Source organism: Rutidosis leptorrhynchoides, chromosome 2 (genome assembly GCF_046630445.1).
Source record: "Rutidosis leptorrhynchoides isolate AG116_Rl617_1_P2 chromosome 2, CSIRO_AGI_Rlap_v1, whole genome shotgun sequence".
NCBI lineage: Eukaryota > Viridiplantae > Streptophyta > Magnoliopsida > Asterales > Asteraceae > Rutidosis > Rutidosis leptorrhynchoides.
Genome location: NC_092334.1, coordinates 133,084,647 through 133,099,798, shown reverse-complemented (window position 1 = coordinate 133,099,798; position 15,152 = coordinate 133,084,647). Strand labels below are relative to the sequence as shown.

The window sequence follows — 15,152 nt, the reverse complement described above, 5'->3', positions numbered from 1 at the left end:
CATAAGGCATAAATTGATTAGTCCAACAATCACTCCCTTAATCAATTTATCCATGCTACTCAATCACCACACCATACGTAACATTCACCGCGGCTCTCCCGGATACGTTCAACACCATCTCGACTCACTTGGACCCCCGACCTCTTCCCCGGTCATGTCCACAACAACACCACTTCAATTTATCCATGTTGCGTATTATTAGACAAACACGTAAGTGGCCGCCCATTTATAATATAATTTAGCCTCTTTGTTCAGACATAACAGTAGACAACAAATTTTAAAAGCCACCGAAATAACATCTATAGATTCTATTATATTGCTAAAATGATGATGTCATAAAAAATAATTTTCTTTGTTAAAAAATTGTAAAAGAAAAAAGAAAAAAATCTAGACACTCTAGATGACATCATTAATCATTTAATTTACAATTAAAATTATAATTTTTATAATTATATTTTAGATATTAGTATAAAAAAACGCACGCTCTCCTTTTAATTGGATAGAAAAATAAAAGCACGCTCTCAAAACCCTATCAAATCGATTGTGCAGATACTTCGATTGTGCAGATCAAAACCCTAGGAAATCTAACTTACCGATACTTTCTATAAATTGGAGTATCAGATTAATTCGAGAAATGGTTGTTGTTATGAAGCACCTGATTCAGGCTGAAAAAGCAATTAAATCGTTTAAGTTGGTGAGTAGAAGATGATGCTCTGATCAGTCTCAAGAATCTCTTGATGACATCCTTTCTGGTATATTGTATAATTTCATTCTAAAGTCATTGCAGTGTATATGTTTTACTTTAAATATAATGAATTATAATTTGTGTAAGTTAAACAGATGTAGCCATTAATTAATTTACTCTGTACATTGCTTTTATGCTTTATATAAGTACTCAGTGATAAAAAATTTCTATGTAAGTTTTGCTAGTAGTTTGGTTTGTACCGATTTTGGTTTTAGTTGGGATGTATTGATGAAAAAATAACAAAAATCTCATCTTCGAGATCTGGATAGTGTATATTTTATGGTTTTATGTGTTTTGGACAGTGTCTAATCTATGGCTTTTAGGATGTATAAAAAGTGAGTTAAACTAAATGCTATTGATTCGTCTAATCTATGCTTCAATGCACCTGACTTTTGTGAGTGGGTTATGACTGGTTGTATCTCTTCGATTTTGTCATGCTTTGTTATTTATATAAGTACTCACTAACTGCTTTTTGCTTCACGATTCATGTATTTCTCATCTTTGTTTTTACATATTTGTCATCTTCATGGTCCGTTTTTTGGATTTTTTTAATACTATGATATTCTTCTCTTCTTTTTGAAGGTTCTTATCTGACAACTAAGAAGGTTCAACAATTGATTTTTCGGCGTGTAAACTTTTATGTGTTTTTTCTCCAGGTATAACGCTATATTCTTATGTCGATTTATGTTTATGTTTATTATAAATACTAAGAGGTAGCATTTACTTGGATTTAGTAGAAACTGTGTGCATTGTAACATCCCGCCTTTTTCCATTTACTTTTCCGTTATACTAATTTAAAGTCCGTTATATGTTTATAACATCTTCCGTTGATACGCGTTTTAAATTATCTCGTTTAGGTAATTCACGCACCCGAACGAAAGTTGAGGGACTAAACTTGACAAGGGATCAAACCCTTGACTAGGTCAAAGGGTCAAACCCCTTTCACCCATTCATTATCATCTCCATCTCTCTCTCTTTCTCTCTAGCAAGAACACACACACCATTACCAAATTCATTCAATCATCATCTAAAACCGATCTAGGAGGCTTACAACAAAATAAATTACATATTCGTGATCCTCTCTTCATCCTCTTCATTTTGGTACCAACTTCATCTCGTTTGGGTAACATTTCTAAAACTCTAGATTTCTCTAAATTCGTGTTTTTGACTTGAAATGGTGTTAGTTAGTGTCTATGGCTCATTGTGATTTCGTGTATGTAATTTGTATGCTCGATCTCGTTGTTTTAGTATAACTAGCATGAACTTGATTTTGGTGTGTTGTTCTTGAATTTAGGATGATCATATGTTGTTAGATGTTAAAAGTTGATGTTTTAATTGTGTTACTAGCATCACTAGCTTCAATTTGATGTGTAGGTTGCCTTAGAAAACTTCATGAACTTGATTATTGATTTTGGTGAATTTGGGTTAGGGTTTGATGAACTTGAAATGGACTTTTGATGCATTGAATGCCATGGATTATTATTGGTAAATGTTTAGTTGGATTGTATGCTTGATTACCTTCGAAACGGCATATCATTCATGTACATTGGTTGCCCGAATCATTGAATTGCATTTATGAACTTGTATGCGGTTAATGTTAAGCATTAGATGCGGTTTTGGTTGTTGTAATAGGTAGATTGATTGATGAAATGTGTTTAGTTGTTTTCCTCGTCAAATTACCTTCCCAACGGTATAAGATACTTGTCTTGATTGTTTGCGGATCATAAATGGTGATTGTTTGAAGTTAGGTTCGTGCATAAAACTTAAAAACTGCCAGAACTCTCTGCACAGGTAATGGCGCGGCGCGCCATATACCCGCGCGGCGCGCCATTATGGTCTGTCCAACTTTGTCAATTTTCGAATAATGTTTGCTATGCTACGCACCTCCGATTCACATGTAACTTGTCCTAACATGCTCATACATGATTAAAAACCTCAGAAAAATAGTTCGGGACCCGACCCGAATGTGTTGACTTTTTCGTTGACTTTGACCGACCAAAGTTTGACTTTTTGTCAAACTTAACCAAATGATTATGCAACCTTCCTAACTTGTTTATACACTTGTACCTTGCATGAAACTTGACAATTTGATTTCACATGCTACATAATCGAGTCGTAACGAGCCATAGGACTAATTGAACATCTTTGACCTATCGTGTTTACCGTTATTGATATGACCTATTTGTTTAGGTCAAGACTAGCACTATCCTTCGCACACGTTATTTTGTGAAGTACTTTTCGTACGTGCACTCAAGGTGAGATCATAGTCCCACTTTTACTCTTTTTGAACTTACTTTTGGGATGAGAAAACATAAACGTTCTTTTAAACTACGTGAACACAAGTACAGGGAAAACAAACATTCTACATACGAGTTTGAACACAAATCCTCAATTCGATTATCATTAGTTACATCAGATGGTGTAAGCGAGAACTTATGTTATATGGCCATATGGGTTTGACAAACCCTCACTTCGGACGGTTCGCTACCGTCTACGGGTGAAATATATTTTCGGGAAACAGTGTATGTTCTAACACTATTATTACGGGGTTCAACGGACGGAATGTTAAGCTTTGATAATTGAGTGCTCGTGAATATTAACTTTTAGAATGTACTATGACTTTATCGATGTTGCAAATCTCGTGGTTCAACTTACTTTTACTCACTTACTTATTTAAACCTATGATTTCACCAACGTTTTCGTTGACAGATTCTCTATGTTTTTCTCAGGTCCTTGAACTTAGGTGATACATGCTTCCGCTCATACTTTTTGATACTTGCATTGGATGTCGAGTATACTTGCATACGTGGAGCGTCTTTTTGACTACTTTTAAATTGTGTCGCACGTGTTTCATACAAACTTTAAACATTGTTATGTACTTGTTATGGAAACTACTTTTGTAAACTTTGAAACATCCTTATTTATGAAATGAATACGACAGATTTTTTTTTCGGTCAAACTTTGTTATAAAGACTTACGACCATGTAATGGGACCATACGTAGATGACGCCGTCATTTGACGATTTGTCGGGGTCGCTACAAGTGGTATCAGAGCCCAGGTTGTAGGGATTTAGAGTTCATTAGTGTCAACCCCGAGTCATAGGGTACATTGGTGAGTCTAGACTACAACCGGCATATAGACTTGACATAGGAATTACTTGACTACTTGTGCATTTATACTCGAACTCTCTTACTCATATCTACTCTTATTCTATCTTAATCTCGCGTTGTATAATTAAATTGGCACGCCACCTTGACTATATGAAGTAATGTCGCATGCACATATGAGTTAGGGTAATATAATTTCCGGGATTATATTACGGTGACACATATGAACATTCCGACATTATGACATAAAGAATTTAAGGCGGGTCAAGGATAATTTTCTCTCTATCTTTATTCCATATCACGGTTAGTATTATTTAGAATACTAACCAACGGTATTCTTTTGTTTTGAAGGAACAATGCCTCCTCGCCGTGTACGACGCAATGAAACTCCCGAACAAGCCTTACAATGCATGATAGCCACCGCCGTGGATGCGGCCATGGCCGGTCACTCGTCTAACAACAACAATAACACCAACCACAACAACAATAACCAAGGAGCCGGTAACTCTAGCGAAGGGTGCTCCTACAAAGCTTTCATGGGGTGCAAACCTCACACTTATGATGGAACCGGGGGACCGGTTGTGCTTACTCGTTGGTTTGAACAAACGGAGGCCGTCTTTAGCATAAGCGGTTGTCGGGATCAAGACAAGGTCAAATACTCCACCCACACTTTCTCCGGAATTGCTCTAACATGGTGGAACACCTATGTTCAATCGGTGGGTACCGATGAAGCTCATGCCCTCTCTTGGGCCGATCTAAGGGAAAAGATGATTGTTGAATATTTTCCGCGCGAAGAAACCCGAAAGCTTGAGGAAGAACTAAGAGCTTTGAAAGCGGTCGGAAACGATCTTAAAGCTTATAATCAACGCTTCGCCGAACTATCCTTGATGTGTCCTAATCTTGTTAACCCCGAATCTCAAAGGATTGAGCTCTACATGCTCGGTCTTCCAAAAAGCATCAAACAAGGGGTGATGTCATCCAAACCCGCTACTCATCAAGCCGCTATGAACATGGCCCGCCAATTAATCGAAACGGTTGACGAAATCGTAGTGCCGGCTCCTAAGGCCGAGGACAAGTCGGGTGGCAACAAAAGGAAATGGGAAGCCACTCCATCAACCAACTACAACAACAACACCTTCACCAAAAAGCCTTTCAACAACGACGGCAAGAAGGGTTATGTCGGAAACTTACCTTTTTGCAACAAATGCCACAAGCATCATCACGGCGAATGTAACAAGCTAGTTTGTCACCGTTGCCAAGGTGTTGGTCATAGGGCCAACAATTGCACAAGCGCCGCCCCCGTTGCTCGAAAGGGGCCCAATCCTCCAAAAACGGTCACTTGTTACGAATGTGGCCAAACGGGCCATTATAAGAACGAATGCCCGAAAAAGAAAGCCAACCCCAACAACCGAGGCCGAGCCTTTAACATCAACACCGAGGAAGCCCGAGATGATAATGAATTAGTCACGGGTACGTTTCTTCTCAACAATTCTTATGTCTCTTGCTTATTCGATTCGGGTGCCGATAAGAGTTTTGTATCCAAGACTTTGACTCATTCTTTTAATACTCCACCACGTCCACTAGATACCACTTATACCATTGAAGTGGCTAACGGGAAACTATTAAGTGCCGACACATGTTACCGGGGGTGTACGTTAAACATTTTGGGTAAGGAATTTGAAATTGACTTGATACCTATGGAACTAGGAAGCTTTGATGTAATAATCGGTATGAATTGGTTAGTCAAAACGAAATCTCACATCCTTTGTGATCTTAACGCAATCCGAATTCCTATCGAGAATGGTGAACCTTTGATTGTTTATGGCGATAAGAGTTGCACCAGACTCAACCTCGTTTCGTGCCTTAAAGTTAGAAAACTACTCCGTAAGGGTTGTTTTGCGATCCTTGCTCACGTTAAGAAAGTCGAGTCCGATGAGAAGCACATCGGTGATGTGCCAATTGTTAGTGACTATTCCGATGTATTTCCCGATGAATTGCCGGGTCTTCCACCTCATCGACCGGTTGAATTCCAAATCGATCTTATTCCGGGAGCCGCACCCGTAGCACGTGCACCATATAGACTCGCTCCATCCGAAATGCAAGAATTGCAAAGTCAAATCCAAGAACTACTTGATCGTGGTTTTATCCAACCTAGCCATTCACCATGGGGCGCTCCGATTTTGTTTGTTAAAAAGAAAGACGGATCCCTACGAATGTGCATTGATTATCGTGAACTAAACAAATTGACGGTTAAGAACCGATATCCTCTTCCTCGCATCGATGACCTCTTTGATCAACTACAAGGGTCTTGTGTATATTCGAAAATCGATCTCCGCTCGGGTTATCATCAATTGAGGGTTAAGGGGGAAGATGTCTCCAAAACCGCTTTCTGAACTCGTTATGGTAGTTATGAATTCCTTGTCATGTCATTTGGTCTCACTAACGCACCGGCGGTGTTCATGGATCTTATGAACCGCGTGTGCAAACCGTATCTCAATAAATTCGTTATTGTGTTCATCGATGACATATTGATCTATTCTAAAAATGAAGAAGAGCACGAACAACATCTCCAACTTGTGCTTGAACTCTTGAGACAAGAACGACTTTATGCCAAATTCTCCAAGTGTGAATTTTGGTTAAAGGAAGTTCAATTTCTTGGTCATGTTGTAAGTGATCAAGGTATTAAAGTCGATCCCACAAAAATCGAAGCCATTAGTAAATGGGAGACTCCTACTACTCCTACTCACATTCGTCAATTCTTGGGTCTCGCCGGGTACTACCGTAGATTCATCAAGGATTTTTCTTTGGTTGCTCGTCCTCTAACCATGTTAACTCATAAGGGAAGAAAATTCGTTTGGGCAACCGAACATGAATCCGCATTCCAAATCTTGAAAACGAAGCTAACCACCGCTCCTATCTTGTCACTTCCCGAAGGCAATGATGACTTTGTTGTATATTGCGATGCCTCGAAACATGGTTTTGGGTGTGTATTGATGCAACGAACGAAAGTCATTGCTTATGCTTCTCGACAACTAAAAATTCATGAACGGAATTACACGACTCATGATCTCGAACTCGGAGCCGTTGTCTTTGCACTTAAAATGTGGAGACACTATCTTTATGGAACCAAGAGTACTATCTTTACCGACCACAAAAGTCTCCAACACATTTTCGATCAAAAGCAACTAAACATGAGACAACGACGATGGATTGAAACTTTGAACGATTACGATTGCGAGCTTCGTTACCATCCCGGGAAGGCAAACGTAGTAGCCGATGCCTTAAGTCGAAAAGAAAGAGCGGTGCCTCTTCGTGTCCGAGCCTTAAACATCACCATCCACGCAAACCTTAATAGCCAAATTCGGGTAGCCCAAGATGAGGCTCTCAAGGATGAAAACCTTTCACACGAGCTCTTGAACATTCTCGTCTCTCGATTCGAAATTAGGGAGACCGGACTCCGATATTACGCCGGAAGGATTTGGGTGCCTAGTTATGGGGACCTACGAAGCCTTATTTTAGACGAAGCCCATAAGTCACGATACTCGATTCACCCCGGTGCCAATAAGATGTACCACGACCTTAAACAACTATATTGGTGGCCGAACATCAAAAGGGACGTAGCTACTTATGTTTCCAAGTGTTTGACATGTTCCAAAGTCAAAGCCAAACACCAAAGACCATCCGGACTACTTCAACAACCCGAGATCCCGCAATGGAAGTGGGAAAGGATAACGATGGATTTTATCACCAAGCTACCAAAAACGACGGGCGGTTATGATACCATTTGGGTTATTGTTGACCGTCTCACCAAATCCGCACACTTCCTGGCCATGAAAGAAACGGACAAAATGGAGAAACTTGCACAACTTTACATTAAGGAGATCGTAGCCCGACACGGTGTACCTTTATCGATTATCTCCGACCGAGATGGCCGTTTCGTTTCTAGATTTTGGCGTACATTGCAAGAAGCGTTGGGAACGCGTTTAGACATGAGCACCGCATATCATCCTCAAACCGATGGACAAAGCGAACGTACAATTCAAACCTTAGAGGACATGTTACGAGCTTGCGTGGTTGATTTCGGAAAAGCTTGGGACAAGCACTTACCTCTCGCCGAGTTCTCTTACAACAATAGTTATCACGCGAGTATTAAAGCCGCACCTTTTGAAGCGTTATATGGTCGAAAATGTCTCTCTCCTCTTTGTTGGGCCGAAGTGGGTGACGTGCAAATTTCCGGGCCCGAACTCATTCACGAAACAACCGAAAAGATTCTTCAAATCCGAGATAGGCTTCGGACGGCCCGGAGTCGTCAAAAATGCTATACCGACAAAAGACGCAAAGACCTCGAATTTCAAGTCGGTGACCGCGTCATGTTAAAAGTCGCACCTTGGAAAGGTGTCATCCGTTTTGGGAAACGTGGGAAACTAAATCCGCGGTATGTTGGTCCTTTCGAAATCTTAGAGCGTGTTGGAACCGTTGCTTATCGTTTAAACCTTCCGCCTCAACTAAGCTCCGTCCATCCTACTTTTCATGTATCTAACTTGAAAAAGTGTCTTGCCGAACCCGATATCGTCATTCCTCTCGAGAAACTTACTATTGATGACAAACTTCATTTTGTGGAGGAACCGGTTGAAATTGTGGACACCTCCGTCAAGACATTGAAACAAAGCCGAATCCCGATTGTTAAAGTCCGTTGGAACGCCAAAAGGGGACCCGAGTTTACTTGGGAAAGGCAAGATCAAATGCAAAGGAAGTATCCTCATCTATTCGTGAATTCGGAAATACAAGATCTCGAGGAAGAAACAACGACTACTACGCCTACTTAAATTTCGGGACCAAATTTCTTTTAAGGAGTAGGTAATGTAACATCCCGCCTTTTTCCATTTACTTTTCCGTTATACTAATTTAAAGTCCGTTATATGTTTATAACATCTTCCGTTGATACGCGTTTTAAATTATCTCGTTTAGGTAATTCACGCACCCGAACGAAAGTTGAGGGACTAAACTTGACAAGGGATCAAACCCTTGACTAGGTCAAAGGGTCAAACCCCTTTCACCCATTCATTATCATCTCCATCTCTCTCTCTTTCTCTCTAGCAAGAACACACACACCATTACCAAATTCATTCAATCATCATCTAAAACCGATCTAGGAGGCTTACAACAAAATAAATTACATTTTCGTGATCCTCTCTTCATCCTCTTCATTTTGGTACCAACTTCATCTCGTTTGGGTAACATTTCTAAAACTCTAGATTTCTCTAAATTCGTGTTTTTGACTTGAAATGGTGTTAGTTAGTGTCTATGGCTCATTGTGATGTCGTGTATGTAATTTGTATGCTCGATCTCGTTGTTTTAGTATAACTAGCATGAACTTGATTTTGGTGTGTTGTTCTTGAATTTAGGATGATCATATGTTGTTAGATGTTAAAAGTTGATGTTTTAATTGTGTTACTAGCATCACTAGCTTCAATTTGATGTGTAGGTTGCCTTAGAAAACTTCATGAACTTGATTATTGATTTTGGTGAATTTGGGTTAGGGTTTGATGAACTTGAAATGGACTTTTGATGCATTGAATGCCATGGATTATTATTGGTAAGTATTTAGTTGGATTGTATGCTTGATTACCTTCGAAACGGCATATCATTCATGTAAATTGGTTGCCCGAATCATTGAATTGCATTTATGAACTTGTATGCGGTTAATGTTAAGCATTAGATGCGGTTTTGGTTGTTGTAATAGGTAGATTGATTGATGAAATGTGTTTAGTTGTTTTCCTCGTCAAATTACCTTCCCAACGGTATAAGATACTTGTCTTGATTGTTTGCGGATCATAAATGGTGATTGTTTGAAGTTAGGTTCGTGCATAAAACTTAAAAACTGCCAGAACTCTCTGCACAGGTAATGGCGCGGCGCGCCATATACCCGCGCGGCGCGCCATTATGGTCTGTCCAACTTTGTCAATTTTCGAATAATGTTTGCTATGCTACGCACCTCCGATTCACATGTAACTTGTCCTAACATGCTCATACATGATTAAAAACCTCAGAAAAATAGTTCGGGACCCGACCCGAACGTGTTGACTTTTTCGTTGACTTTGACCGACCAAAGTTTGACTTTTTGTCAAACTTAACCAAATGATTATGCAACCTTCCTAACTTGTTTATACACTTGTACCTTGCATGAAACTTGACAATTTGATTTCACATGCTACATAATCGAGTCGTAACGAGCCATAGGACTAATTGAACATCTTTGACCTATCGTGTTTACCGTTATTGATACGACCTATTTGTTTAGGTCAAGACTAGCACTATCCTTCGCACACGTTATTTTGTGAAGTACTTTTCGTACGTGCACTCAAGGTGAGATCATAGTCCCACTTTTACTCTTTTTGAACTTACTTTTGGGATGAGAAAACATAAACGTTCTTTTAAACTACGTGAACACAAGTACAGGGAAAACAAACATTCTACATACGAGTTTGAACACAAATCCTCAATTCGATTATCATTAGTTACATCAGATGGTGTAAGCGAGAACTTATGTTATATGGCCATATGGGTTTGACAAACCCTCACTTCGGACGGTTCGCTACCGTCTACGGGTGAAATATATTTTCGGGAAACAGTGTATGTTCTAACACTATTATTACGGGGTTCAACGGACGGAATGTTAAGCTTTGATAATTGAGTGCTCGTGAATATTAACTTTTAGAATGTACTATGACTTTATCGATGTTGCAAATCTCGTGGTTCAACTTACTTTTACTCACTTACTTATTTAAACCTATGATTTCACCAACGTTTTCGTTGACAGATTCTCTATGTTTTTCTCAGGTCCTTGAACTTAGGTGATACATGCTTCCGCTCATACTTTTTGATACTTGCATTGGATGTCGAGTATACTTGCATACGTGGAGCGTCTTTTTTGACTACTTTTAAATTATGTCGCACGTGTTTCATACAAACTTTAAACATTGTTATGTACTTGTTATGGAAACTACTTTTGTAAACTTTAAAACATCCTTATTTATGAAATGAATGCGACAGATTTTTTTTTCTGTAAAACTTTGTTATAAAGACTTACGACCATGTAATGGGACCATACGTAGATGACGCCGTCATTTGACGAAAAGTGAGTTAAACTAAATGCTATTGATTCGTCTAATCTATGCTTCAATGCACCTGACTTTTGTGAGTGGGTTATGACTGGTTGTATCTCTTCGATTTTGTCATGCTTTGTTATTTATATAAGTACTCACTAACTGCTTTTTGCTTCACGATTCATGTATTTCTCATCTTTGTTTTTACATATTTGTCATCTTCATGGTCCGTTTTTTGGATTTTTTTAATACTATGATATTCTTCTCTTCTTTTTGAAGGTTCTTATCTGACAACTAAGAAGGTTCAACAATTGATTTTTCGGCGTGTAAACTTTTATGTGTTTTTACTCCAGGTATAACGCTATATTCTTATGTCGATTTATGTTTATGTTTATTATAAATACTAAGAGGTAGCATTTACTTGGATGTAGTAGAAACTGTGTGCATTTACTCCATATAGCGATTTATGTGTTTATTATGCTTCTTCAATCCATATGCAAACATATGTAGTCCTTTCTTTAAAAAGGAGAATTTTACAATGGGTATTGTCGCTGAATGATGTTTATGTTTTAGTTGTATGTTTAGACATTGATTATGGGTGTACTTTTGTCAATTAGGTCTGACCGTTTTGGGGGCATATAAGTACTGATATTTTAGAATGTTGCCTTAAAAGAAGATGGCTTTTGGACATATATGTTGTTGAATTTAGTAAATTTGAGATAAACTTGGATTTATATGACATTGTATTTCCCTTAAAGTAAAGTAATATGTTTAAGAAATATAATTAAATTAAAATTTGGTGAACTTAGGTGGATTGTAAATGTGCAAAATCTTCTGTTTTTCAAGAATGGCAGCAAATCGGTTTTGTAAAAAATAATATAGAAATAGAATTATATGCTACTACAAATTGGTTGACTTCAGTTCAGTTTCTACAATTGGATAAAAAATGAGACATGTACCCTTATTGACTTTGTCGGTTTTAAAATGAGTGTAATGCGGTTAAAATCTTCCGACTAGGTGACCAGTTGTGTTTAGTGTGTCAATTATGTTTTGATGTAGATATGGTGTAAAAATAACCAAGTGACATTTCTTATAGAGTCGAAACGTTACATGAAGTTGCAAGCAGAGGCGGATCCAAAGGGTTAAGGAGGGGGGCGGCCGCCCCCGGTGGATTTCGAAATTTTAGTGCAAATTTTTTCGATTTTTCGATTTTGCCCCCGGTGGAATTTTTTTTTTGCCCCAAACCCTTCATTATTTGCCCCAAAACCTTCATATTTTGCCCTAAAACCTTCGTATTTTGCCCAAAAACCTCCAAATTTTACTCAAAAAACTCTATATTTTGCCCAAAACCTCTATATTTTGCCAAAAAAAATTCCCTACATTTTAGAAAAAAATCTGCCCCCGGTGAAAATTTTTCCTGGATCCGCCACTGGTTGCAAGGTGATGGCGATAAATCTGAAAATTGAGCCGGCATTACATGCATGAAGTTTTCAAGGTGAATGTGAACTGGATATATGAGCTCGGGTTGTGTGGGTCTCAAACACTATTTTGTAAGTAGGATACTTGAACTGCAGCTCCTCTTTTACTCTTTCATTGCGTTATTTTTAATAGTTAGATTTAGATGTCTATTTGATTCTTTAGTGATTTTTGAAAAGAAAAATCACTACAGGTCATTAAATTTTGATAGGTTGGTGTTATAAAACTTACTACCTCCTTACGAAATTTTGATAGCTTAATGTGATAAACTATTTACTTCCTTCTTATGAAATCTCGATGGGTTAATGTTTTTAAATAGTTACAACTACCCTATGTCATGAGATTGGTCCATAGGCTATTTTTTTTTGTTAAGCTTAATATCCCTTCCTACGCGGAACCTTGACCAGTTTTTTGGATACACGAATTGACCATGTTTAAAATGTTTAGTACTGTTATAATGTGTTTACCTTTAAGAATGTGTTTACCTTTATAAACTGAAAATGGCAAAAGTGCTTTGTTAGTATTTGTTTACGGTATTAAGTTTATTTTTCCTTCCAGAAATAAATGGATATTTGACCTAAGTCAACTAAACTATTGTTATATGTTTTAAATTTTTGGTAAAATTCTACTCTAAATATGTTGTGTTTTTATTTGTAGGATAATTTCAAGAAATATGTTGTGTTTTTATTTGTAGGATAATTTCAAGATGAGAGTTGTTGTCATCCATCTTACTGTTTTAATTTTAGAGTGGTATGTTACTGATTATACTTGCAAAGAGTCTGAAACATGGTTTGATGGTCTCATTATGTTGAAGTAGGGAGTATTCATGTTAAGCATAAACACACATAAGGCATTGATGTATGAAAATGTCTTATTAGTTATTACTCTATTTATACGCCTATGTTTTTTGGTTCTTATATTGTGAAATGTGTATTTGAGTATTTATATTTTTAAAACAAACCCGTGATTTAACTGGTCATTTCACTATTACTTTACTAATAACCAATCACTATGCGCATTGTAGGGACCTGCCGTGCAAGCAAACTTGGTCCATAACAACACCGCTTCAAGGATATACAACAAGCAAACTCGCTTACAAAACAACAAACTTCTACATTGAACCTACAAAAAAGTGGTTGCAAACAATATACAATCCCACCTCTCTGAGATTCGGCATGATCACAAAATTCGAGTAAACTCTGAGGAATTTCCAAAACACTACTTCGAGTTTAGTTTCAAGGTACACTTTTTATCGTATTCTCACTTTATGTTTATTTGTGTAGAATATTGTTGTTGAAAGTAACATTTTAGCATAGTAATTTTTTTTTTAAAAGTAATATTATACTTAAGCTTCCATTTTCATTTTATTGACAGGCTGAATACAGCAGGCCGTAGCTAACATGTATCATTATTCATGCAATTAATGTAGGCTTATGTAGCCGTGCTGCTTTTTATAGGTTGGGAATAATAAGGGACTGTTTGGTAACGGGGATACAAAATGGAAGTTGTCAAAAGATAATCTTAAGAACACAGTCTGAAAATTTTGAAAGTTCTAGCCATTAAACAATAATAATTTGCTGCAGCTACTCTAAAACTTATGTTTTTTTTTACTTAACTGTCCCGATCTCATTATTCGTTTAATACCGAATTCTGCGAAAGAAGAGCTAAGCTATTCAACGAGTTTATCAAAAGCAACTCACTAATAGACTTGCCACTAGGGGGAAGATCTTATACGCGCATCAGTGATAACGGGAAAAAGTTCAGTAAATTGGACAGATTCCTTGTTTCGGAAAATTTCTTACATCATTGGCCAAATATAAATGTTACGGTTCTGGATAAAAAGCACACGGATCATTGCCCGCTACTTTTAAAAGGAGGAAACGTTGACTTTGGTCCTAAACCCACCAAAGTTTTCGACGAATGGTTAAATCAAAAAGATTCCTATAATATCATCAAATCCGCTTGGGCGTCAAATGTCAAAAGCTATAAACTCGATTGTATTTTTCGAGACAAGCTGAAACTGGTTAAGCTAGAATTAAAAAAATGGTTCTCCACCTCCCATGGTAAACTCAATTCGGATATAGAAGAACTTACAAATTCGGTGAATAATTGGGAGAAAAAGGCTGAACATACCAACCTTTCGGAAGATCAGTATAACACATGGATGAAAGAGCGGGAACTACTTTTTCAAAAAGAAAAAAACACAAGTCGAAATGCTCAAACAAAAATCGAGATTTAAATGGGCCCTTGAAGGAGATGAAAATAGCAAGTTCTTTCATTCATATATTCGGCGAAGGAACCAGAAAAACAACATACACGGAGTTAATATTGGTGGGGTATGGTCCTCTAATCCTTCTAATATCAAATCTGAAGCTTTACATTTTTTTCAGGGCCTTTTCACACGAAGCAACACTGAAGCTTGGTATCTTAACGACTGGGATGGACCAAAACTGGAAAGCAACATGGCCGAAACACTTGAAGCTCAATTCACGGAAATGGAAGTTCTTGATGCTATCAAAGGATGTGATAAAACTAAAGCCCCGGGCCCGGATGGTTTCAATCTCCTTTTCTACTCAAAATTTTGGGACATAATCAAATATGACCTCCTAAAAGCTCTCAATTGGTTCTGGGAAACGGGTACTATATCTAACGGTTGTAATTCTTCCTTTATTACTCTTATCCCTAAGATTAAAGACCCCCTCAATTTTTCCAATTAC

At 37.8% G+C, this 15,152-nt stretch overlaps 2 long non-coding RNA genes across 2 annotated transcripts; both read left to right on the top strand.

The window, feature by feature from the left end:
* The first annotated feature begins 512 nt into the window (after positions 1–512).
* Positions 513–13,953, top strand: LOC139891420 (uncharacterized). Its single transcript, XR_011773648.1, has 4 exons — positions 513–752; positions 1,328–1,401; positions 13,460–13,675; positions 13,810–13,953. It is a non-coding gene; the product is annotated as an uncharacterized lncRNA (long non-coding RNA).
* LOC139891776 (uncharacterized) lies at positions 12,400–13,376 on the top strand. Its single transcript, XR_011773830.1, has 2 exons — positions 12,400–12,509; positions 13,130–13,376. It is a non-coding gene; the product is annotated as an uncharacterized lncRNA (long non-coding RNA).
* Positions 13,954–15,152: the final 1,199 nt, after the last annotated feature.